Source organism: Fukomys damarensis, unplaced genomic scaffold, assembly GCF_012274545.1.
Source record: "Fukomys damarensis isolate Sample0158 unplaced genomic scaffold, DMR_v1.0_HiC HiC_scaffold_35, whole genome shotgun sequence".
NCBI lineage: Eukaryota > Metazoa > Chordata > Mammalia > Rodentia > Bathyergidae > Fukomys > Fukomys damarensis.
The window spans coordinates 18,742,585-18,767,058 of record NW_022900947.1 but is presented as its reverse complement, the minus strand read 5'-3'; the positions used below and the strand labels follow the sequence as shown (position 1 = coordinate 18,767,058).

The following is a 24,474-nucleotide window of genomic DNA, read 5'->3' as shown; positions in this document are numbered from 1 at the left end:
ATGACGGTGTCCTCTTCTGGAGTTCAGGGTGACCCTGCTGGGTTGCTCCTGTGGACTCTGCACGACAGGGAGGGCTGTGTAAGGATGTGCGGCACCAGCAGCCACATACTGGACGATGTTCAAACCCTTCCACAGATCCTTGGGCTGAGATCTCTGCCTTGGCTCACAGCCAAGAACCCCCAAACTCCCACTTTCATCGGTGACCCAGAACTCAGGGAACAGCCTTGCTTCTTTGGAGGAAACAGGTTTCCTGACTCCCTCGGGCCTGTCTCCCAGGACCCGTCACAGGCCTGTTGTGTGGCTTCCTACAGCCTCCACCCAGGACAGCTGCCGGGGTCCCCAGCCAGACCCATGAACAAGGTGCCCAGCTACGTGTCTGTGTCAACCTCTAGAGCTTGCGGAACAGAGCTCCTAAAGCTAGGTGAGTGGAAACAGAACACTCTTGTCCTGCAGTCTGAAGGCTGGAAATCAAGGTGCAGGAGGCCCACAAGATCTCCACCAGCTCCTGGAAGCATCCTTCCTACCTCCCAGAATGGCTGGTGTTTCCTGGCCACCTTTGGGCTTCCTTCCACTGAAGACACATCAGTCCCGCCCCTCGGTCTCCTCCCTGTCTGTCTTCTCAGAGTCTGTCTCCTATATGTCTGACTCTGTACCCACATGTCCTGTTTTATCAGGATATCAGTTATGCTGGATTAGGGCCCCCCATAACTTCATTTGAACTTGATTTTCTCTGTGAAGAGCCTGTCTCCAAGTGAAATCACGTTCTGAGATATTAGGGGCTAGAATTCCAGCATCTTTTACCATCTGTGAGGGTTACTTTTATGTGTCAACTTGGCTAAGCAACAGTACCCCCAAATTAGGTTAAATAGTATTCTAGGTGTTTCATTGAAGGTATTTTTAAAATCAGATTACTATATAAAACAGTAGACTTCAAGTAAAGCAGATGATTTTTCCATAGTCCAGGTGGCCTTCATCCTATCAGGTGCAGGTCTTTAACAAAAAAAGGCTGAACTCCCTAGAAAAAGGGAATTCTGCCCATAGACTGCCTTGAACTTGAACTGAAACCCTTGCCTGTGTCTCCATCCTGCCAGCCTACCGGGCAGGTGATACACAGTCAACTGTCACATCTGCGGTTTCGGCATTCATGGGTTCATCTGACCACAGATCAGAAATATTCAGAATAGTCAACCATGGTCGTGCAGACCTATAATCCCAGTTCCTCTAGAGACTGGGCTGGAGAAGCAGAAGTTCAAGGTCAGCCTGGGCACCTTAGCAGGACCCTGTCTTGAATAAATTTTTACATTATCAGGGAAGAAAAAGATGTCTGTAATGAACATGTACAGACTTCTCTTGTCCTCATTCTATAAATAGTATAGTATAGCAACAATTTACAAAGCATTTACATTGTACGAAGTAGTATGAACAATTTAGAGATGATTTAAAGTGCAAAGGAAGATGGCCGGGGATTAAGCTGAGTGGCACTGTGCCTGCCTTGCAAGCACAAGGTCCTGATTTCAATCCCAGGTACCACACACACACACAAAGTATAAAGGAAGATACACATAGGTTGTATGAAAATACTGTGCCACCTTATATATGGGACTTGGGTATCTGCAAGTTTTTCCATTCCACGTGGGTCCTAGAAGCAACACCTGGACATAGTGGGTGACTGTGTACATTCTGTCAGTTGTTTCTCTGGAGATCCCTGACTAGTATAGCAGCCAGTGGCCCCAGTCACGCAGGTCTCAGGACTTGGCAACGGTGCTACAGCTGAGTAGAGCTCATCCAGGCAGAGGAGGAAACTGAAAGCTGGCTTTGAACATGTCTCATGCTCAACAGACTCTACCTTGAACAAACATTCCTGAGTCTCTCATTTTTATTATCGGAGGCAGGTGGAACGTTCAGTCTCGGTGTGAATTGCTTTGAGAGGTGATGGGGAAGAAGTGAGAAGAAATTTCTTAGCTTTGTGAATTTAACACAGTCCTGGAGGCCAGTGTTCTATAGAAAGGGTTAGGGCAGAATCGCACTTTTAAAGCACTGGACAGAATTCTTCAGTGTCAATCACCCTGTTCATTTTCTCCTTCCATGCGGCCGTGTGGCAAACTCCTTCAAACTCGAGTGGTTCAACTGGGAATTATTTGTTCATGGTTCTGAGGATTAGCAACTTCAGATAATCAGCTTGGTTGTTGCTGGTGTCACCTAGGCAGCAACTGTCACCTAAGACAGCGGAGACCAGACGGCCCAAGGTGGCATCACAAGACTGGCGGGTGGTGCTGGCTGTTGGCTGGGCTTCTCTCTCCAGGAGAGAGAGACTTCCTTACCTAGAGTCCTGTGTTCTAAGAAAGCCAGCGTAGATGCTTCAATGCCTCTTAAGGCCTGAGCTTGGAAGCTGCCAAAATGTCACTTCTATGGTATTCTTGTGGTCAAAGCAGTTGTAAAGCCCTCCTCGATTCTTGGCAGAAAATATTGGATTCCACCTCTCAACAGGAAGCAGCCAAGTTTGCAAACAAGCTACCACATCCACTATAGCCAAACCAGACTGGTGGAGGGAGCAGGTGAGTTATGTCTGGATATATCAGCAGAGGTGACAAATACACTACTGATCAGATCTGGAGATCAGAGGGACATCTTGGATGTGTAAGGACATTGCTATTTATTACACATTTGATTGAGAACCTGGCAGGGAAGGTGTTTGGATGCTGCCTGATTCAAAGATTAGTCTATAAATTTTTTTCTTGTGAAATTAGATATTTGACTCATCTCTGTTACAGCACCGCCGGAGGCATCTGGTAGGGCCTGCTAACTTATGTTCTTAGATTTTCCTTGGCAGAAATTAATTTTTTTCCTAAGAATTTTTTTTGTTCTGTCCAAGACTGAATGTTTCGGTTAATACTGGGGATCTACGACTCATAAATTTATTCCTTTTGGTTCCTTTCAAAATGAGACTTTTAATAGATTCCAAAGTCATAATATGAGTGCTACCTAGTCACATAATGAAGTTACAGTACACGTGATTGACAGGTAGTAATTTATTATCCTTATTTCTGAGAAAAGTCACACAGTGGCTGTCTAATAAATATTGGCTACAACAGCATAGTGATAGAAGAATGTTTGTCGCTTTGTATCTCAGGCAACAATTCATAATGCATTCTTCTATTAACACGGTGTCTATTTTATGTTAATTTTATCAGTTATATGTAGAAGGGAGCTATAGCTGTATGTCGTTATTATTGTTAGTTTAAATGTCCTAATTCATCCCACTACTGTTTCACTTAGCATAGCAAGTCACAATATTTTTCCGTCCCTGCAGTGAAAGACTGCCGTTAGTTGATCTTGCTAACAAGGGATAATTATTAGCTTCCTCAAGACTGTCGCCCTATGTGCATTGCTATGCATTCCAGGAGGATTATTTCTATGAATTTCAGACAGCAAGAGGGAGCGGCTGAGTGAGCTGGGGCTCTTTTTAAGATGTGTCCTCTCTCCATTTGCATATGCATCAGCGGTAATTTGTTAGTGTTGCTCCCGTTGCTCCCGTTCCGGTCTGTAGTCACGCAGAGAATTAATGCCGCCCCCCCGCCCCCGTACTGGCTGATACACCCAATTCCAAAGTGAGAACTAGGCAAGAAAGAGTGTTAGATGATTCTGGCAAACACAAAGTTTGCATTCAAGAGCAACTTCTTCTCAGGGTGATGCTTTTCTGAAAAATGAGCAGTGAAATGGCAGATTTTAAGCGTGGTTCGTTGACGTACAACGTTTTCTCCCTCATATGAGCAGAGCTATTCTGGGACTTGGACTTGCAGGGTTTTGGGGTTTTTTTTTTTTCTGTTTGCTTTGTTGTTGTTGTTGTTGGGAACATGCACAGGGAAGCCAAGGGGATTTAAAATTCAACAGAGGATCGCTTCAGGTCAGACTCAGTAGGGCCCGGAGAGGCTTTGATTACGGGGCCAAGGGTCCATGTGAAATGCAAACCCAGAACCCAGAGTCCATTTCTACATCGACTGCGCTAGACACCTTAGCCAACCTCCTATGTGTCTGTGTGAGAAACACTTAATTATTTTAATATATTCCTGGTGAATTTTCCTATTTCAGAGAGCTTTAGATAACTCACAAGGAGGCAAATATTGATATAATATTAAATTAGAGTTGGAATTTGGATGCTATTATGAAACATTTATGAAGTATCTAGTTCATTCATTCATCGGTTCAATTTCATCAATCAACAGATAATTACTGAAGGTCTCACACGTACCAGATGCACGGTGGGCTGTAAGAATGCCAGAAGGGTTTACAGCCCTTGGGGAGAAAGACAAGCCAGCTGGTGCTTTTAACACGATGGGTTTGGTGGACGGTCTGAAGTCCCAGCCAGGAGGGGAGCATTTCTGGAGGACCTGATCTCAAGTGAGGCAGCAGGTAGGGTAGGAGGCAAAGCTGGAAGGGGAAACAAGTCAGGAGGACTCCAGCTCCGCACTTGGAGTCACAAAAAGCTGCAGTTTGAAAAGCCTGTTCCACATGTGGTGGATAGGCAGGTCACTGCCTTCAGTTGGGTCACCAGTATGCTGAGCTTAGAACAGCTTCTTGGCCAGCACGTCCTTAAGGAGGTGCTCACGGGTGAAACTTGTCAGGGCAAGAGCGAAACTTGAACAGGGCAGGCTGAGTCCAGCCAGCCTGGTCCATGGCTGCCACAGATGGACCTGCCTTGTCCCCCTTATCAGGCAGACATGTCTGAGGGCTGTGCGCAGGGGGAAGGCAGCCCTCCCAGGTATGTCCAGGTGAGCAGTACTTTTCTCCAGGGCAAGTCGCAAGAGAAGGGGGAAGCTGTGAGCAGATAGCAGGGATAATGTGGGGATGGGTGTGGGAGCCCCATTGGACATAGGGCCAGCATCTACTTCCGGAGGGAAAGAACAGCTTAGGGGGCTCTTGACATCCCTGGCATGGGGGAGATTGCTTTCTTTTGCTGGAAAGGAAAGAACAAATCAGTCCCTCTAATGGAAAATGCATTAGGCTTTCTAGATGGAGCTGCTAAATCAGAGATGGGAGCAACAGGACATTACCAGCAGCTTGGCTGGGGGCAGGACCTACAAGGTGTCTCCATCAACCATGAAGGAAAGAGGGCCACAATGCAGAATTAATCAGAGGTAAAGGGAGTGGGATTTGAGTCACCCTGAGGTATGTGATAGGCAAGGCAGGGACAGGGCTATGCCAGCATTCTAAAAATAAACAATTCCTTCCTGTTTCCTTCAGAGGCACTCCAGGTAATTTGCAAACATTTGCAGGCAAGTTTTCACGGGGCTGAACTGCAGGCAAAGCTCCCACTGACTTCACCGGGAGCTCCCAGGGGGATGCAAGGCAAGGTGAGGCCTTGGTTCTGGGTAATTAAGACTTATGGCACCCTTGTTAGCGAAGAAATCCCAGTGCACACAGTTGAGCTGTGGCAGCTCAGCAGCCTGCAGCCCCCAGGCAGCCTGCAGCCCCCAGCAACCCACAGCCACTAGAAGCCCACTTGAACCATCATTAATTCTGCTATCCTGCACTCTCTGAAACCAGAGGGTGACATCACTTTGATTAAGAGGTACAATCATGTTACAATCAGGAGCGTCAGCTGAGTTGGAAGTGGCCTCAGAGCCACTTGGTGGCGGTGGTGATGGGCCTGTGCACCACGGGGCAGCAGGAATAGAAAGAGGTCAACTCTAATGCTGCTCTCGCCTTCTAAGCCAGTGACAGTCCCCTCCTTGCCCTCCTGCGCCCTTTCCTTACCTCTTTCTTCTTTTCCACTTTCCTTCCTGTCCTTCTGCTAAGACACACAGGTGCTCACAGGGGTCAGCCCTGGCCAGAAGATGCATACGGAGAGTCACTGTGGCCCGGTGCTGTGCTGGCAGCTGGGAAGGGTAGCAGGATTCTGCAGCACACTCCAGGCTCGGGAAGGACTATAGTCCTGCACAAGAGGCTTATGGCTACTCAGGGAAAGGTACTCACCGACAGGACTTAACAGCGCACCTCAGGACCCAGGTGGCCTAACTTTGAATCCTGGCCTTCTATGCCTCAGTTTTCTCATCTGTAAGATGGGAAAAACAACAGTAACTACCTCGCGGTACAGTTGGGAGGAGTAAAATGAATGAAAGAGCTTAACACACTGTCATAGCTCAGTAAATATGGACAAAGCCACAGACATTTTTAGAGTACTCCCTGTGCTAAGCACATTGTGTGCTTTCTCTCTTCGAATTTACAAACAATGAAGGAGAAGGGTACTGTCATCATCCCCTGCAATGCTTCAAAAGTCCCTCTGTTATGACTTAGATATAAAACGCACCGCAAAACTCATGTATTCGGAGGCGGGTCTGAGGAAGGTGGTTGGATCGTGGGGGCTCTGACTTCATCCATGGAGTAATTCATTATTGGCTTCATAGCTTGATGCCATTATCGGAAGGAGACAGAAACTGAGGAGCTGGGGCCTGGTTGGAGGGAGTGGGTCCTGGGGTCATGGTGGCCTTGAGGACTTTGGGGTTTGTTTTTTGTTTTTTTTGGCAGGGGAAGAACTTAGGGTGGAGCCCAGAAGCATCTACCACTAAACTACATCCCTGGACCTTTTTGTTTTTTTAACTTTATACTTTTCTGATAGGATCTTGCTAAGTTTTCCAGACAGGACTCAAACTTGTGACCCTCCTACCTCAGCCTCCCTTAGTCCTGGGCTTAGAGGCGTTGTCATTGTGCCCGGTGGGAACCACTTCTCGTCCCAGCCCCTTCATCTCTGTATCCTGGCAGCTTTCCTCCACCAGTCTCTTCCACCGTGATCGTTTTTCCCCACCACTGTGCACCCAACCAAAGCTTTCCTTCTGTACATTGTTATTCTCTGGTATTTTGTGACAGCATCAGGAAGCTGATTAATATGCCCTCTACCACTCGTGCGGAAAGTTAATAGCCTCTAACTGATGAGTAGGCCATGCGGGTTCTGTCATTATGGACAAATCAGTTCCATTATTACAGAACCAGGTTCCTTATCACAGGGGTGGATTAGGCAGAAAAGGAAGGAATTGGCCCCCAACACACACGTTGCGATGTTATACCACACAACAAGAAGCCTTTGGCCCCTTGACTGTGGGCTTCTCAGGCCTCAGAACCTTGAGCCAAATAAACTTCTATGGTTTGTAACTTTCCCAGGCTGCAGTGTTCTGGTACAGCAGCAGAAGATGGATGAAGTCATTCCCATGTTCCCAAAACAGAAATGGAGGCTTAAAGAAGTTAAGTAACTGGTACAAACTCCAAAGCCAGGAAGCAGTGGAGCTGGGATTTGCGCCCAGAGCCAAGGCACTTAGTCATCATTCTACAATGTTTCTCCTCTCAGAAAATCAATGAGGGCCAAATGCTTTAGTTATTCAAAGAATGAAGAGCTCCCTGGGAACTGGGGGAATCAAGGAGGGTTGCTGTTAAGTCTTCCATTCGAGAGGGCCATTCATTTATTTAGCCAGTGTTTATTGAGTATATAACATGGTCAGGCACAAGGTTGGAGAGGTCATAAGCAATACATGGCTTCTACTCACAGGGAAATAAGAATAAACAACCAAATACTAGAGGAGCAGGAGGGGGCTCTACAAAGGGTCACGCCCAACAGTTCCTTGAGAAGGAATTAAGTGAGTCCTTTAAAGATGGTGTCTTAGTCTGTCTTGTGCTGCTGTAACAAAGCACCATAGACTGGGGAGTTTACAAGAAGTAGAAGGTTTTCTTGGCTTATGGTTTTGGAGAGGGTCTTCTGCTGCATGGTAACCTGGCAGAAGACATCACATGCTAGACCAAGACATCAGGGAAAGGACCAGATGCATCCTTTTATCAGGAACCTACTCCCATAGTAATTATCCCACTGCTGTGATAACATTAACCCATTCATGAGGGCAGAGTCCCCTCCAGATCCAATCCCCTCTTATGCAGCATCACCTCTCATGCAGCATCAGGGATTATGTTTTTAGCACATGAAATTCGGGAGACACACACAGACCACAACGTCCTTCTCTAGCGCCTAAGATGTATTACTTTCTCACATCCAAAATCCTTTCCTTCCATCCCAATAGTCCTACTGTCTTAACTTATTCCACCACCAACTCCAGTTCAAAGTCCAGAGTCTCATCTGAATCAAATATGGGTGAAACTCAAAGCATGATTCATCCTGAGACAAATTTCTCTCCCACAACCTGTGAGATGCATACTTTCAAATATACCTGTGCTGTTGGCATAGAATAGACATTTCTATTCCAAATGGGAGGAATAAACAAGAACAGTAGGGTAACAGGTCCCAAGTAAGAACAAAACCTAACAGAGAAAACCACAGTAAGTCTTAAGGCTGGAGAATAATCACTTTGAACTCGATGTTGCAGTCTTGGGCACTGGGGCAGGAGCTGGGCACACACAGCTTCAGGCAAATCTTCCCCCATGGCCTCGCAGGACTTTGCCCATGAAGCAGTTCTGGGAGGCTGGCATCATGTACCTGCAGCTTTCCCAGGCTATAGCTGCTTGCTGATGACCCTACACTACAGTCTGGCTGCCCCATTCCACAGCTCCTCCAGGTATCACCCTAATGGGTACTCTACAGAGTCTCACCCCTACGGCTCTGATGGGCATTGTTCTGGTGGGAGCTCTCTGCCCTGCAACAATCTCAGTCCAGGTCCCCATCTGTCTGCAACATCCTTTAAAATCTAAAGACCATCATGAGCCACAGCTTTTTCATTCTGTGTTTTCGCAGCACTGTCACCATGTAGATGCTGCCCAGATTTATGGCTTATATCTCCTAGACAGGCAGACAGAGCCACACTTGGACCCACCTGTACTGTGGAGAGCCGAGGGCTGCTGCACTGCAAATCAGGTAACAGAGCCCCGAGGTGGGACAGGGCAGTGATACTGATGTCATGGTTTGTCTTGAAGATCTCTGAAATGACTTCAGCTTCATCCCTTATTGTTGTGTTGAATAAAACTTGGCTCCCTTCTGCCCTTATCAATCTCTTTAGCAAACAGACACTTGGCCACACCCTCAGTGTTCTCTCTTGGGCACATTTTAAAATTCTTTACATGGTCAGGCTGAGAGATTTCCAAATGGGTATGTTCTGCTTTCCTTTTAATCATGAAATCCATCTTTAAGCCATTCCTCCCTTCTCCATTTAGTGTATGTGTCCAAAAGAAGCCAGGCAGCACATTGAATGCTTTGCTGCCTAGACATTTCTTCTGCCAGATACTCTAGTTCATCGCTGTTAGGTTCATCATCCCACCAAGTCTGGGATTACAGACATAATTCTGCCAAGTTCTTTGCAATTGTGTGACAGGGTGGCTTTACTCCAGCATCCAATTCCCTGTTCCTGGGTTCCATAATCAGAATGGCCTTTACTGTCCTTATTTCTGCCACCATTCTGATCACAGCCACTTTGTAATCCCTGAGAAGATGCAGGGTCTCTGTGCAGCTCTCGCTTTCAACACCCTCTGCAGAATCATCCTTAGCCCTCTGCTCACGGCAGTGTGGGCTTTTCTAGCCTGCTCCTCCAGATTCTTCCACCTCTGACCCCTTACCTCCCTTTCCACATTCAGCAACGTCCCCATTTCCTGGTACAGATTTCTGTCTTCATCCATTTTCTGCCGTTATAACAGAATTCCACCGAGCGAGTCATTTCTAGCTGGAGGGTGGGAGGCTTAAGGCTGAGGGGTTGCCTTTGCAGGGCGTTATCCTATCGTGGGAGGGGTCACGTGGACGAGCCAACACACAGGCTTGGGAGAGGGCAGAGAAGGGAGCAGCACCCAGCTTTCCATGAGGAAGGCACTCCTGTGATAGGGAACCCACTCCCACGATAAGCACGTTAATCCATTCATGAAGGCAGAGCCCTCAACACTTAGTCAACTTTTCAAGGTCCCACCCCTCAGCACTGTTGCCCTGGAAATGAAGTCTGCAACACATGAACTTCGGGAGACACACTCCAACCACAGCACATGGGAAAACGTGGAAGGTGTGGGGGAGAAAGGGGCAGTGGGGGAGGCTTTGAGGGCGCATCATGGGCAAAAGCTCGGGGAGATGAGAGAGTTTAAAGAAATCGGAGGTGTGGCTATGGTGAAGCCAGCAGGAAGGTGGGAAGGACAGAATCACAACACCCAAGCCCCTGAGTCCTCCTGGTGTGCTGAGCACTTTGTACTACCTCTTTTACTCTTTGGAGTGGACAGATCGTGGCCCATGGGCCAAGCACACTCCACTGCCTGTTTCTGAGCAACTGATGAGCTAAGAATAATCCTCAGAATCACCTCAGAGGCGAGCATTTGCAACTGACTTTGATGAGTGGGAACACTACATACTAACTGAGCGAAATGCTACCCTTCTCTTGTTCTCATTAGTAGACCTGGATTACCAAAAAATGATCCACAATTGTGATTACTTTTTCTGGCTTTATTGAAATGCAATTGGCAGATTAAAATTTTATGCATTCAAGGTGCAAAATGATTACCATAACCAAGTTAATACATCACCTCACATAGCTACCTTTCTTTGTGAGCAGTGGGGAGGTGAGGACACTTCAGGGCTCCTCTGTTAGTTAACTTCAAGTCTAAAATATAGTATTACTAACTATGGTCACCATGCTGTATATTATGTCCCCCAGAACTATTCATTTTACAAGTGAAAATTTGTATCTTCTCATAAATATCTTCCTATTTCTTCCACCTCCCTCACCCCAGCAACCACTTTGTATTCTATGCTCTTATGAGTTCCAAATATTATGATGAATTTTGTTAATAAAATTTTGTGGCTATTTATTTTTTCTTTAGCTTTATAGGTATTTGCACGATAGCCTCGATTTTGCTTCTTAACCCCCCAAACCAGAAATATTTGCTCTCTGATCCTTTCTAGGAAAATCTTGCCAACCCATTGTTTCTGGATGCTCATAGGCATTGTTCCTATTTGAGGATGAGGAAACTGAGGTGGGACTAAACGGTGTGACAGGTCACAGGGCTAAGATGCAGTGCACGCAGAATTGAATTGGGCATGCTGGTCCTGGATCTATGCTCACCTGCACTTCCACTCAAGTTTGCTAAGACCCAGGAAAGACACACAGAGCCAAACTAGAGCACGAGGAGAGGGAAAGGAATAGATCCAGATGCCCAGGTGTGGAGACAAGCAGGAGGGAAGTGGTATCACCTCCCTTCCCCACCGACACACACACAACAACACTTCCCTGGCTTACCCCAGGTGCCAGGAACCCTAGTCACAGCGATTAAGGCTTGTCTCCCCAACAGAAGAGAATTCCTGAGGGAGAGCAGCTGATTCTTGCTTGGATATATATAATACTGCAGGAAATGCTGGGGGAGAGCAGGTCCGCTGGGCTGAGGGGTGGCAGAGGGGACGCTGCACTCACGTGAGCTGACCTGGGCCTCCAGGGGTGAGTATGTGCAGGAGGCTGGAGAAGAGACCTGGGCTCAGGGTGCAGACGGAGCTGGGAGTCATGGTAATAGGGCTGAAGCCTTGAGGAATGGGAACTATAATACTCAGCACAGAAATTATCTCCTATGTCAACAGGAGTTGAAAGGTTCATCTTCTCAGACAGGGGTAGAGGCAGAGGACTGTCTCATCTTTGAGCTCTGGGGTGGAGAGGGGGCAAGGGCCGTGATCCTGGGCCACTGGATCCTAGAGAAGAAAGCAAGCTATTGTTGTTGTTTTTTATGGGGTTTTTTGTGTGTGCTCTTGTGTGTGTATGTGTGTGCATGTGCTAAGGATTGAATTTAAACCCAAGATCACACTCTACCATTGAGCTGCTACACCACAGCCTCAGTTCTTTCTTTCTTTTTTTGAGGGGGGGGTGTGGTACCAGGGATTGAACTGAGGTCCTTGTGCTTACAAGGCAGGTGGCAGCACCACTGAGCTAAATCCCTGACCCTCTCAGCTATTTCTGAAATGGGCTATCTATGTCATTATATGATATCTCTTACACACACACTGCAAAGAATTGCAAAGGATGTCATTTAAAAACCTCAGTGTGTATATTAACTTACACAGAATTATCTGATTAGTTTCAGATGCTGGTGAATTAAACAGCATGACAATTTCCAAGCAAAAGCAGGGAGAAAATGCTCAGTACAGCTGAGAACACAAGGAGAATTTCCTCCAGTGAAGTTTTAGAAAAACAAAGGAAGACTTGTCCTCTGATGACATAATTCCTACCTGGACAAATACAAGTGTTCGGTTATGTATTTATGCCCTGCCCATCCCAGGGCCCAGAGATCAGACAAGCCTAAAAGAAACTAATTCCGACCACTTCTCCTTCCTTCTTTCTGGGGTTTCCCCGGCCTCCCTACCCCAGAGGAGGTCACTGTGAGCCCTGCAGGTGCAAAGGGATGAGACAGCTTTGGGAAGAACAAACAAGGATGGTGATGGAAGCACTGAGAAGAAAGGAAAGAGCAGCGGAGGCCTCACTGGGGCAGAACGAAGTCCTCCTTGCCACCCGAGAAGAGTCTCATAGGCCTAATGTTTCCCCAAGGAATCCTGGGGCAAAAGAGCCAGTGAAGTTCTAAAGGAAGTCTGGGTTCATGGGGGTCATGGGCCTGCTGAGCCTCTGAAATGTTTGCTGCAACTTCCCCTGGGCCTGAGATTCCTGAGTACAATGTATAAAAAGCTGATCCTGCTGCCCCGGTCCACACCCCACAAGTCCACAGCTAGAATAATGGCGGAATTAGAGGAAATAGTACCCACTTACCATGCAGGGCCAGGCAGTGGGCAGCCCAGAATTGTACATTGTGTCCACTCCCAGGCCTGCTTGTCCTCTTGGTCCTATTCATTCATTTATAGAAAGAGCAGTATCCAGAAAGTAAAGGCTGCAGAAATCGTGATGGGGTGGCAGGATTCAAGTAACTCCATGAGTATTTATCTCAGACACCAATTTGCCTTTCCCCTCTGAATAAACAATGGAGAAGTCATTGTTGGTTACTTTCCTGTTTCTGAGATACCCACAGCTTGAAGGAAAGGAGGCTCATGGTTTCAGTCCACGGTTGGCTGGCTCTGAGGCAGAAACAGGACGGCAGAGGGGCACAGCAGAGGAAAAGGTGCTCAAGCCCTGGCATCCAGGAAGCAAAGAGAGAAAGGAGGAGCTGGAGAGGAAGATACAAGCAACCTTCTAGGTTATGCCCCTGTGACCTGCCTCTTCCAACCAGGCCCGGATTCCTAACATATTCAGTTATGCACTTATCAATGGATTCTTCTGATGAACATCACACCCCCATGGTCCAGCCACCTTCCAGAAGTCTCTTCTCTGAATAATGAGACTTTGCGGGGGAGTGTTTCAGATCTACACCATGACGATCAGCCTGGGCTACCACTTATGTGATGAGCCCTGTTTTGGCCTGGATTTGATTCCATGAAGGATCAACCAGGAGGCACTTTGGAAAACTGCAGCCACACTTGGGGGCCACTGAAGTTTCACGAATACATTATTGCTCTGTGTTCTAAATGGAACTGGAGGTCAAATCTGTAAATGCTCAGAAATCTAAAAAAAAAAAGATGTAACACGGTCCCATGTCCAATAAGAGCATTAAGTTTTCAAGAGAGATCTTTGAAAGAGAAAATTCATGTGCAAAATAATGCACAATGGTGGTACCAGCAAAAAATACCAATTACTTCTTGTGGTTTCAAGGAAGCATAGGATGTAGGTGGAGGAGAGATTTATATATTTACCTCTGAACTTGATTTGATTTTAAGATTTCACCATTTATGAATAGTTCCCGAGTGCCTTGTCAGGAAGACTTGCTTATTAAGTCACTGAAAATGTCTTACGGAAATAGCAGACAATCTCAACTGTGACTCATTCCACAGAGTCCCAGTGGCCCCAGCCCAACCAGATTCTGTGGTGAACTAAACAAGTGTGCAAACCTGTGCCCAGCATCCCTTTCCAGGCCAGATTCAGTGCTGACCCGGGAGTAAACAAGGATTAATAAGGCACAGCCTGTGTTTGAAGAGAAGAGACTTCATAACCAAATGAGGCAGGAGCAGATTAAAAAACAAAACCGAACAAGATAAGGTTAAACCATTAGAAGTAAATTAGAAGAGGTCCCTGAAATTAGTTTGCTGAAACGTGGTTCCATACAAAGTGCCCTGGGGACATGGAAGAGGGGAAATGAACCCAGCCTGGGGTTACCTGGAAAAATTCGAGGCACAGACACTTGGACACTGCCTCGAAGGACAAGAAAGAGTTTGGAAGACAAGTAAGAGAGTCTTCTCAGCAGTGCAGGGAAGTGGAGTCTGGTTCTACACAACCAGTGGGGGATGGAAAAGAGCATCATATGGCTGGATGGCTTGGTGTATGTGACAGTGGCAAGGGGAAGAAGGTGGACCCTGAGTGAATTCGAGCCTGGAAGGGTCTAAGGCTGGGGCGGGTGCAAGACAGGTGGCGTTTTACATGGATTCTTCTAATGGGCTCTGAGCTGCACGGCAGAGCTACTTACTGAGGTCCACCTTAAATGCAACATACGGGGTTTTCACCGTTGCTTTTTCTCATTCAGAAAAATAACCCACTTCCCAACATTCTTTGCTTAGTTTCAAGGAGCACTTTTACTTCAACACAGGGGTGTGCAAACTACATGGGATTGCCTGTCAAGCTTGACCTACCACTTACTTTTGTCAATAAAGTTTTATTGGAACACAGCCACACCCATTTGTCTGTATTTAGATAAATACAATATCATCTGTAGCTGGTGACTGTGCAGTGACCGTTTCACAGCAGAGTTCAGTAGCTGCAATAGAGGCTGAGGCACACGACTTGAGATATTTGTGATCTGACATTTTACAGATCAAGTTTGCTGACCTCTGCCCCTAGGTTCCCCAAAGTCATTGCCACCTCTTCTATCAGATCAGAAACATTGGCAATCACTTTGAAAGTCGTCTCATTTTCCTTTTTACTGCTCACTTCTGTCTTTATTAGGTATCTAAGTCCAACCGCTCTCATTAAGCTAGTAGTGGAGTATGGGATGGAGGACTTTGTGCAAAAAAGACAGACAGTGAGCACCAGAAGCCAGGCAAGAGTGGGCAGGACCTGAAGAGTGAGTCCAGAACCCTGCCACAGACACACAGTATACCGACTGTAGCAGAATCTGAGCATTTTTCACTACACTCTCACAGATAGGACAGAACCAGTTTAGAGCTTGTGTTGTTGGTCACGCAACCCCTTCCAAAGCTTGTGGATTTACAAGCTGGAATCAGTTTCAGGGGCATCTCTAGCACACTACTGCCAGACTGCAGATGTACCCTTGTCCTGTTCAACATTTTTATTGGCACAAATGAGCCATGTCTCCGTTGTTTTCTGTTGCTATAGTTAATACCACAAACTGGATAATTTATGATGAATCAAGGTTTCTTTAGCTCATGTTTCTGCAGGCTGGAATGCCCAAAAGCATGGCTCTTTGCTGCAGCTTAGCCTGGCTGAAGGGCGTCACATTGTGAAATTGAGCAAGTGTGCTGGATTGGGCCCCTCTCCCCCTTTTTCTAAAGCCTCCCATGCCCATCATGGGGTCCCCACATCCATGACCTCATCTAACCCTACCTACCTCCCAAAGGCTCCACCTCCAAATGTCACTGACTCAGTAATTTGGAGATTGAGACTCCAACACCTGAATTTTGGGGTTGCGTGTCCAAGCCTCACAAATCAGAAGCCTTGTAGACTTGCACCCAGCGGAGGTGGGGAAGACAAATAACTGGCGTTGACATCTCAGAGTCTATGTTCCACAAGACGCTCGCTAAACTGGAGAAGCGGCCAAGATGTGCTTCTGGAAGCAAGGCAGTTTCTCCAAAAGGAGGGACGCGGAACTCTGGCAGGCACAGCCTTGACAGTCTCAGGCCCCGAGGCACTAGTACATATGCAGGCCAGGCTGCCATATGTCCAAATATTTACAAGTTATAAATCAGGCAGATAAACAGCTCCGTAAAAGTGTGTCCTGCTGTCCCGCCTTGATAAATAACACACACACCTTTTTCACCACCTGCATGCCTAGGTTCAAGTTCAGAATTCTTGGATTCCTCATGGTGTAACTTGGCAGCATAGGGTGAGAAAAGCCCCTAGTTTTCATCCCACTCTTCTGTTTCTAACCAGCTCCCGGACTCCTCTGCCACATAGCATTGCTTCCTCCTCCCTGTTCTGCCAGTTACCTCTGCCACTGGTGCCACTAATCCGACTTTGCCCTCTGACTTCTCTCCTGAACGTTTATTCCTCAGCTTCTTCAGGCAAATACTGATCTAGTGTTTACGTTTGGCACAATTCCCAGGGAATTGTCCCTGATGAAGTCCCCAGCCCCCAGGCTGAGAAAGAGAACCAGTCAGTTCCCACCTGCCTTCCAACTCCTGGGTCAGACAGGGTGATCTCTAACCCCCACTCCTACCACCTGTGCCCACGCTCTTGAACTTAACTGTGGAGTGTGAACACATCCTCCTACAAAGTTGGGGCAGCTGGAGTACTAGGTAGTCCCATCCACAAGCAATCTATTTCTTTGATTCTCAGTGATTTTATTTTCAAAGGTTTAGGTGCTTTAAAGAAAATGTTTTCATCACTGAAATACACCTATGTTCCAAATGGATAGCATACATTCCAAAAAGTACACAAAACGTAAATATACAGCTTAGTAAATTGTGACAAAGTGAGTATCAGGTAAACAAAGGGCCCAGCAGCCCCCCTTGTGTCTCAGTTATTTTTTCCTCCAAAGAAAACCAACCACTGTTCTGGTCGTGAACATTATTGTTTGGATTGGACTTTTTAAGGGTGCTATATAAATAAAATCAAACATTATGAGTTGCTCTGTGTACAGTTTCTTTCACTCAATACAGTGTTTATGAGATTCATCTATGCTGCTGTGTGTAGTTCTAGGTCACTATTTTCAATGCTATGTAGTAATTAATTACACGAATATATCAAAGGGTATCAATAATGTATATCACCGTTGATGGGCGTTCAGGTCGCACTCAGTTGTTGTCAAGAATACAGCCCTGAATGTTCATGTGAATATTTGTTGGTGCACAAGAACATGCATCTGTATGGATCTAGAAGTGGACTGCAGGATGATGCCATTCTGCATATTTAACTCAGTGGATGTCATCAAACAGTTTTCCAGAGTGATCAAACCGATCTGTACTTTCATCTCCAATCCACAAGTTCTCGTTGCTCCACCTTTTCAGGAGTTCTATTTTATTCTTCACCATGAGATAGTCACACCTCTGTAGAAGATTTCCAGAATCTCTTGGGCAGCAAGGAGGATGACACTTGTGGACGAGCTACCAAATACTTCTATCCTGTGGCTTCCCCGGGTGGAGAAGCTCAACTGTTTACTAACCGACGTGAACTCCTGGAGGGTCCTCATTCAGTTTCGTGGTTTTCTAATGTTCTAGGGAACTCTCCTTCGCCTGGACCAGCTTCCTCCTCCACCCAGCACTGCACCTGCCACCACTGTGGCTGGGCCTGAAGCCTGACCCACTGCTGACCTCCAGTCCTTTTGTCCAAGGCGGTGTTTGTCCAGATAATCTTCGTTTGATGGAGCGTTCACCTTTTTTTGTGGCTTTGGTTAGTCGCTGAGTCCTCTCCAGGTAACAGACCATGTACTTCCCTCCCATGTACCTCCGGCACCGGAAAGAATACTTGGGACCTGGCAGGGAGCAATCAGTATTTGCTAACTGACTGACTGGCTCAGTGTAGCTTAAAATCCATCTTTATTTTTATATGATAGTTTAAATGATTTAATGAGTGGCTGTCACTGACGAGGCACTTGGAGACTGTGCATAAAATGACACAATAATATAAAAATAAAGCTTTGCCCAGAGACTAATACACAGAACTGCCTTCCGTGTACATATTGCTCCGAAAGTGGAAGCAACTATTCTTCCTTTGGTCAACTGGAGTCGTTTCCTTGATAATAAGTAAATCTACACTCTCTCCTTGTGCTTTATTTGAATGCTTACAAAAGCAGGCATCCTATATAATATTCATTTTGACAATGAATATGCAAAGAGAGCTGCATCTCTCTATTCAGAGATTTTAAACATTGCAGTCATGTTCATCACAGTGGCTGTACTCTTGCACATCGAAGACAGACTCATCTCTCAAAGTCATACTTAGATATCTCCAGTGGCAGTGCCGGCCTGGAGGATGCTGCCGAACACATAACTGACAAAGAGAGGTTCACCTCGCTGGAGAAAAAATATACGGAAATGGTGCAGCTGAGCGTGTTTGGTATTTAGGGAGCAGCAGGGCCAAGAGAAGGAAGAACAGAGAATTCTAGGGGAGCCAAGTCTGTGTGAGAATCTGGATGCTGGCTTCATCATAGAGCAGAGTGTGGGAGTTGTTCTCCAAATTAATGATGCGCTAAGTGAGGTATACAATTTTTTTCTCGGTTCCGTGTTTTGTAAGAAGGTTCTTTCTGCTCCTTGCAATGATCTAATTTCCAGTCCTGCTGACAAGCCAGATGGCTACCTGGACCTCAGGATACACACAGCCTCCTAGCTATGACTGCTCCTGATTGGAGATCTCAGGAGATTCCTTTCATTCATTCTTTTTTTTATTCATTTGTTCACTTTTAAAATAAGATGGTGAGTCAAAACACCTAGTACCTGCTCCATACTGAGTGTTCAACTTGACGTTTAGGACACAGTGATGTGTCCTAATCAGATTTTATTTCAATTAACACACATGGAATTGTAGGACTACATCACTATGAGCGATCTGAAGGGAGAGTGTGGTGCAATGAAAATATGTATCACAGGATTTGATTTAGGGAGACCTGGGAAGTGTCTTTGAGGAAGTGGTAATTGGGTGGGTTACTGTTAGGTGAGCAGGTGAGTTAACTAGGTGAAGAAGTAGAAGGGAAGCTTAAGGGAATAAGAACAGTTTGTGCAAAGGCCCTGTGGTGAGGGAGGGGGAGAGAAAGGCTCACATGAGGACATGAAGTTCAGTCTGGCACAGGCAGAGAGGGGAAAAGGTGTGGGCATGAACTTGTAGGACCTGAAAGAGCTTTGTCCTTACTTGAGGGCAAGGTTGGCACACATGGAAAACTAGGTGGAAGACAGGGAGGGCTCTGATTGCACAGCATGGGTTGTTGGACTGGGAAGCCAGGGAAGATGGTGGTTGAACTTCTTGCTTCTCCCTCTGGAGTCAGCGTCTTGACTGAAATACAGGAGTCCCTGGACCACAGCCAGCTGTGGGCAAGCAGATCTCCCAGGTCTGAGGCGATAGTGGAGGCCCCGTGGAGGTAGAGGCTGTGCTCCTGAGGTCCGGGCCTGCTCTCCCCACCGAGCCTTGCAGGCTGCTTGCAAGCCCAAACGCTTTCTCCATAACGGGCTGACAGGGAAGCTCGGTTTCAACCTTAATAGAAGGTGAGGCATCCGAGCACCTGGTGTAATCTCACCCGGAAAGTGACACACGGCCTCTGTGTGCTGGGGCTTCAATTCCCCACCAAGACTCAATAACACAAACTGAAAATATAAGCCCTCCTGACTCGACTTACAATGCTAACGATAAACCACATCATAATAACACTTCCATACTCCAGGTAACCAACATTTAGAGATTCAAAAGATCTGAAAAAAAAATCTTTTCATTTCAAGCTATTGTCACACATAGCACGGTACCATGGCCTCAAACCTCGGAGGGACTAAAGTGTGGGGACAAGGGAGAGAGCGGGCAGGAACGGTTGCTCGGCATCTGTTCACTCTGCTCGCACAGAGCAGGGCTTCCCCACTTCAGCCACACTGGTACCTGGGCTCAGCGCCTCCTCCTCTGTGTGCTGTGGCTGCTGTGCTGTGTGACCCGTGATAGGTTTTTTGTTTTGTTTTGTTTTTGGTATCAGGGCTTAAACTCGGGAATTTACACTTGCGAGGCAGGTGGTGGAACCACTGAGCTAAGTCCCCAGCCTGACGCATGATGTTTATGACAACTTGGCTGCTGTCCACCCAGTACCCTGTACCTGCTTGTGACAACCAAGCCTTTCTCCAAACACTGCCTGTGTCTCAGGGGGACAGAGCCCCCTGTCCCACTGAGTCCTTTTAACAGAGCATTCATAATTAATAGATCTGGTATGGAAGTTTTATAAAATGAAAACAAGTATTGCCCATAATTAGAGGATTGTTTGACATCATTTTTTTCCCTAGGGACACAGTTAGTTTTTCAACCCAAAGTCATCTTTATTTCTCCAACTATTTAGACCACAACATGTAGATGGAAAGCATCCCATGTTAGCCTTGCTCTAAACACCCAGCCAGGGGAGGTCCCCCCCCCGCCCCACCCCCTTTCACTGAGAAAACTCCAACAGGATTCTGCAGGTCAGCTTTTTAAATTTAAAGTCCGAAATGCAAAAACAGCCTTGCTGTTTCTTCATTCGCACAGAAATAAGAAAGGAAATGGTTGTTTGCTTTCTGGGCTCTTGAGACTTTAAATATTTCCCCCACCCTCATTTTTTGGGGGAGGTGGCAGAGTATTAAAAGCTATAATAGAATCATTTGGATGCTTAACTGTAGTCTGGAGGAATTGGAAAAGCTGTGCAAAATTTCCCAAAAGAGAGAAGCTCTGACAGGGGTCGGCTGCCCCACGTTCTCTGTTTCATCAGAAATCGCCGCCCCAACCCAAGCTGTGCAGCCTGCGTGCGGACTGGACGAGGAAGGTCGGTTTCCGGCCTCTTTCCCATGCTGGCCATGTGTGACCTTGAAAAATAGCTAAATCTCTTTGGAGCGCCACCGTCCTTTCTGGAAAATAAAACCGAAAGCCATGGCTGCAGCCCTCGCTGGTGTGTGTGAGGGGTACCGGGGCTACCCTGGGGGCCCAGCCTCGTCCGCTGAGGCTGACCATTTTCTTACCTTGGGTTTGCCGGTCTCTGCTGGTATTTTGCCTACTTCTTTTTGTTGAAATGACTAGGTAAGCAGATGTTCCTTGTATGTGATTGGAAACACAAGATTTAGAAGTGTCACAAAAGCACTGTTAACCATCATAAATTTGAATCTGGTGAGTTGGATTAGGTATAGGTGAGTTTGAGCCATTCAACAGGTAGCCATGGAGCTATTATATATTATAATATTGTATGTTATATTAGTCTATATATAACAATGTATAATGTATAACAGATACAGCTAATATTCTTTCATAGGTTCATAAAGTGAATAATCAAGTACTAGACATATCAATAATATCACGGCTTACATAATTTGGAAAAACGTTTGGTACTTCAGATTAGAAGGTATTAGTTATATTTGTCTGTCTTGGCCATCTTGGACTCAAGAACAAAATACCACAGATCACGTGGCTTATAGACAACAGAAGTTTATTGCTCAGAGTTCTGGAGTCTGAAAGTCTAAGGTCGAAATGCTGGCAGATTTGGCATTTGGTTCGCCTCGTTCATAGATGACACCGTATTGTGTCAGGAGAAGGTGGAGGGGACAGTAATGTGGTCCGTGGGGACTCGGACGATAGGATCCAATTTCCCCTGAAAGTTTTCACCCCTTAACAGCATTACCATAGGGATTGGGTTCAGCAGAAGGGTGTGTGTGTGTGTGTGTGTGTGTGTGTGTGTGTGTGTGTGTGCATACATTCAGCCCAGGGCTTCAAAAACTGGGAGTACAGTTAGAAAACCATAGTTGGTCTGAGTATGGGACAGCTCTAGAGCGAAGTCACCCCAGGAAAGAGAGAGACAGAGAGAGAGAGTGTGTGTGTGTGTGAGAGAGAGAGAGAGAGAGAGGGAGAGAGAGGGAGGGAGAGAAGAAAGAAAGGAAGGAAGGAGGGTAGGAGGGAGGGAAGAGAGAAAGAAACGTTCTTATAATCTCAGCATCCTGGAAGCCTGAGGTAAGGAGATTTAAGTTCAAACCCAGCCTGGACAATTTAACAGCTTAGCAAGGCCTTGTCTCAAAATAAAAGTAAAAGGGCTAAAGTGCTAGGGCTAGGATATGCCTCAGTGTGAAGACACCTAAGTTCCATCTGTAGTAACACACACACACACACACACACACACACACCCACACAGATAAAATAAAATAGAAATTGAAAGCGATCAGGATTCCACATGGAGTTGGGAATCAATAGAGTGGCTTTATTTGCTCTTTAAAAAGTTTATTACCTGCCTTTCCTCGTTGCCCAGGCAGGGGTCCGTAAGGCGTTGTACTTGACTCCCATCCTAACTCGAAGGGAAACATTCACAGCGTCCGGAGACCTTGATGTTCTGCAGTGAAGGAGGAGGATGTCCTCAGATTCCTTGCTGCAGGAACCCACTTAGGTGGCACCTGGATTTCCACATGGGACAGTATATCTACAAAAGGAAAAGTGATGGCATCTACATCATAAATCTGAAGCGGACCTAGGAAAAGCTTCTGCTGGCAGCACGAGCCATAGTCACCATTGAAAACCCTGCCGATGTCAGTGTCACAGCCTCTAGGAACACCGGCCAGCGGGCTGTGCTGAAGTTTGCCGCCGCCACTGGAGCTACTCCTATCGCTGGCCGCTTCACTCCTGGGACCTTCACTCACCAGATCCAGGCAGCCTTCCAAGAGCCGCGCCTTCCGGTGGTTACAGATCCCAGGGCTGATCATCAGCCCCCTCACGGAGGCATCCTATGTCAACCCGCCTACCATCGCTCTGTGTAACACAGATTCTCCTCTGCGCTATGTGGACATTGCCATCCTGTGCAACAACAAGCGAGCTCACTCCGTGGGTCTGATTGGTGGATGCTGATCCGGGAAGTGCTGCGCATGCGTGGCACCATCTCCCGTGAACACCCGTGGGAGGTCAACGCCTGATCTCTACTTCTACAGGGATCCCGAAGAGATTGAAAAAGAAGCTCAGGCTGCTGCTGAAAAGGCTGTGAGCAAGGAGGAATCTCAGGGCTAATAGACTGCACCAGCACCGGAGTTCAATGCTGCTCAGCCTGAGGTTGCAGACTGTTCTGAGGGTGTGCAGTGCCCTCTGGGCCCATCCAGCAGTTCCCTGCAGAAGACCAGGGTGCTCAACTGGCCACAGAAGACTGGTCCGCAGCCCCACTGCTCAGGCCACTGAGTGGGCAGGAACCACCACTGAATGGTCTTGAGCTATTTGTTCTGTGGACACTGAAGCAAAGTGGAAAAGAGGTAGATGGAAAATAAAACACAAGTTTCCGAAAAAAAAAAAAAAAGTTTATTACCTTCTAACTCATCACCTTTCCCTCTTTTCACTTTAATTTCCTGATATTTATCTTAAAGTCATCTCTTGTTTTAAAAATATCAGAAAATCTTTCTCCCTGTGATATCACCCCCTGCCCCGTTTAAACTTTTATAGATTGGTTGGCCAGTGCTTAAGTTTAACTGCTAGGCAATGTATACTTGAAAAAACACAAGCTGTGAGTTTTTTGGTTTTGCTCTGGGGACTGAGTCCAGGACCTTTGCACTGACCTACCTCACCAGACCATTTTAAATTTTTTTTTCTTTGAGGCAAGTTCTCACTGCATCACAAAGTTGTCCAGGCTGGCCTTGAATTTGCTTTCTTCCTGCCTCAGCCTCCTGAAGTGCTAGGATCACAAGTTGAGTTTTAAGTACCCTGATCTCTCTGAGGACTATGTCTGTCCTCCTATGTGTGTGAATTCTGATCTCCTTGTTTCAAGATGCAGTGAACTCGAGCCTGTTCTCATGGTTGACTGGGAGGTCTTGGTCCGGGACAGTGAGATTTTGCTGTTGAGTTCAAGGCACCGCACCAAGACACACCCACTGTGTCCGAGCAGCTGCCACCTCTGTTTTTCTGACTTACCTTCCTAAATTTTGTTGTATTGTGCCTATTTCTGCCCACTAATGGTTTTGCAGATGCATCCATGGTTTCCGGAGAGAGGTTTAAACCACTCAGGTTACAGATGTTCATAGGAAAATGGATACATATTGAAGATATACTCCTAAGTGAAATAAATAAGTCACACATGTGTAAATACCAAATAGTTTCCCTGGTGTGAATATTCTGCAACAATGCATAAGATTCTAATAAGATTACTGACATTTAGAAATTTGAAGAAAAGAGCTAAAGGTGTAGGGAAGGTGTGATATGTAGGGGAAGAACAAAAAGGGAAAAGAAAAAAATGTGAGAGAATGAAAAGATGAAAATAAAGTGTTTGTAGATGGGGAGGGGTGGAGGGGTGAAGGGAGGGCAGAGGTAAGGGGAAAAAATGAGAATCAAGACTTGCCATGTAAAGGTACATGATCCCAACAATGAATGTAACTGTACTGTATCCCTAAAATGTACCAATAAACTCAATAAAATTAAAAAAAAAACAGATGTTTTTTTAAATAGTGGTGTCCTATCAACAATGCATGGAGAATACAATTTTAGGAACTCAAAAGGTGTTTGAATCCAACTTAGTAAATGTTACTGCTCATCATGTAGCCTTCAGAATTTCCTCTCAGCTAATGTATCCCATTGTCTTGCTTTGAAATACTTCCTTTTACTTTTTGTCTCAAGGAAATATTTTGTAAAAAATGTATTCCATTCAACCTTCATTATGATA

At 46.3% G+C, this 24,474-nt stretch overlaps 1 pseudogene; it reads left to right on the top strand.

Annotated features, from left to right (window-relative positions):
* LOC104851332 lies at window positions 1-23,037 on the top strand (annotated as a pseudogene).
* The last annotated feature ends 1,437 nt before the right edge of the window (window positions 23,038-24,474 follow it).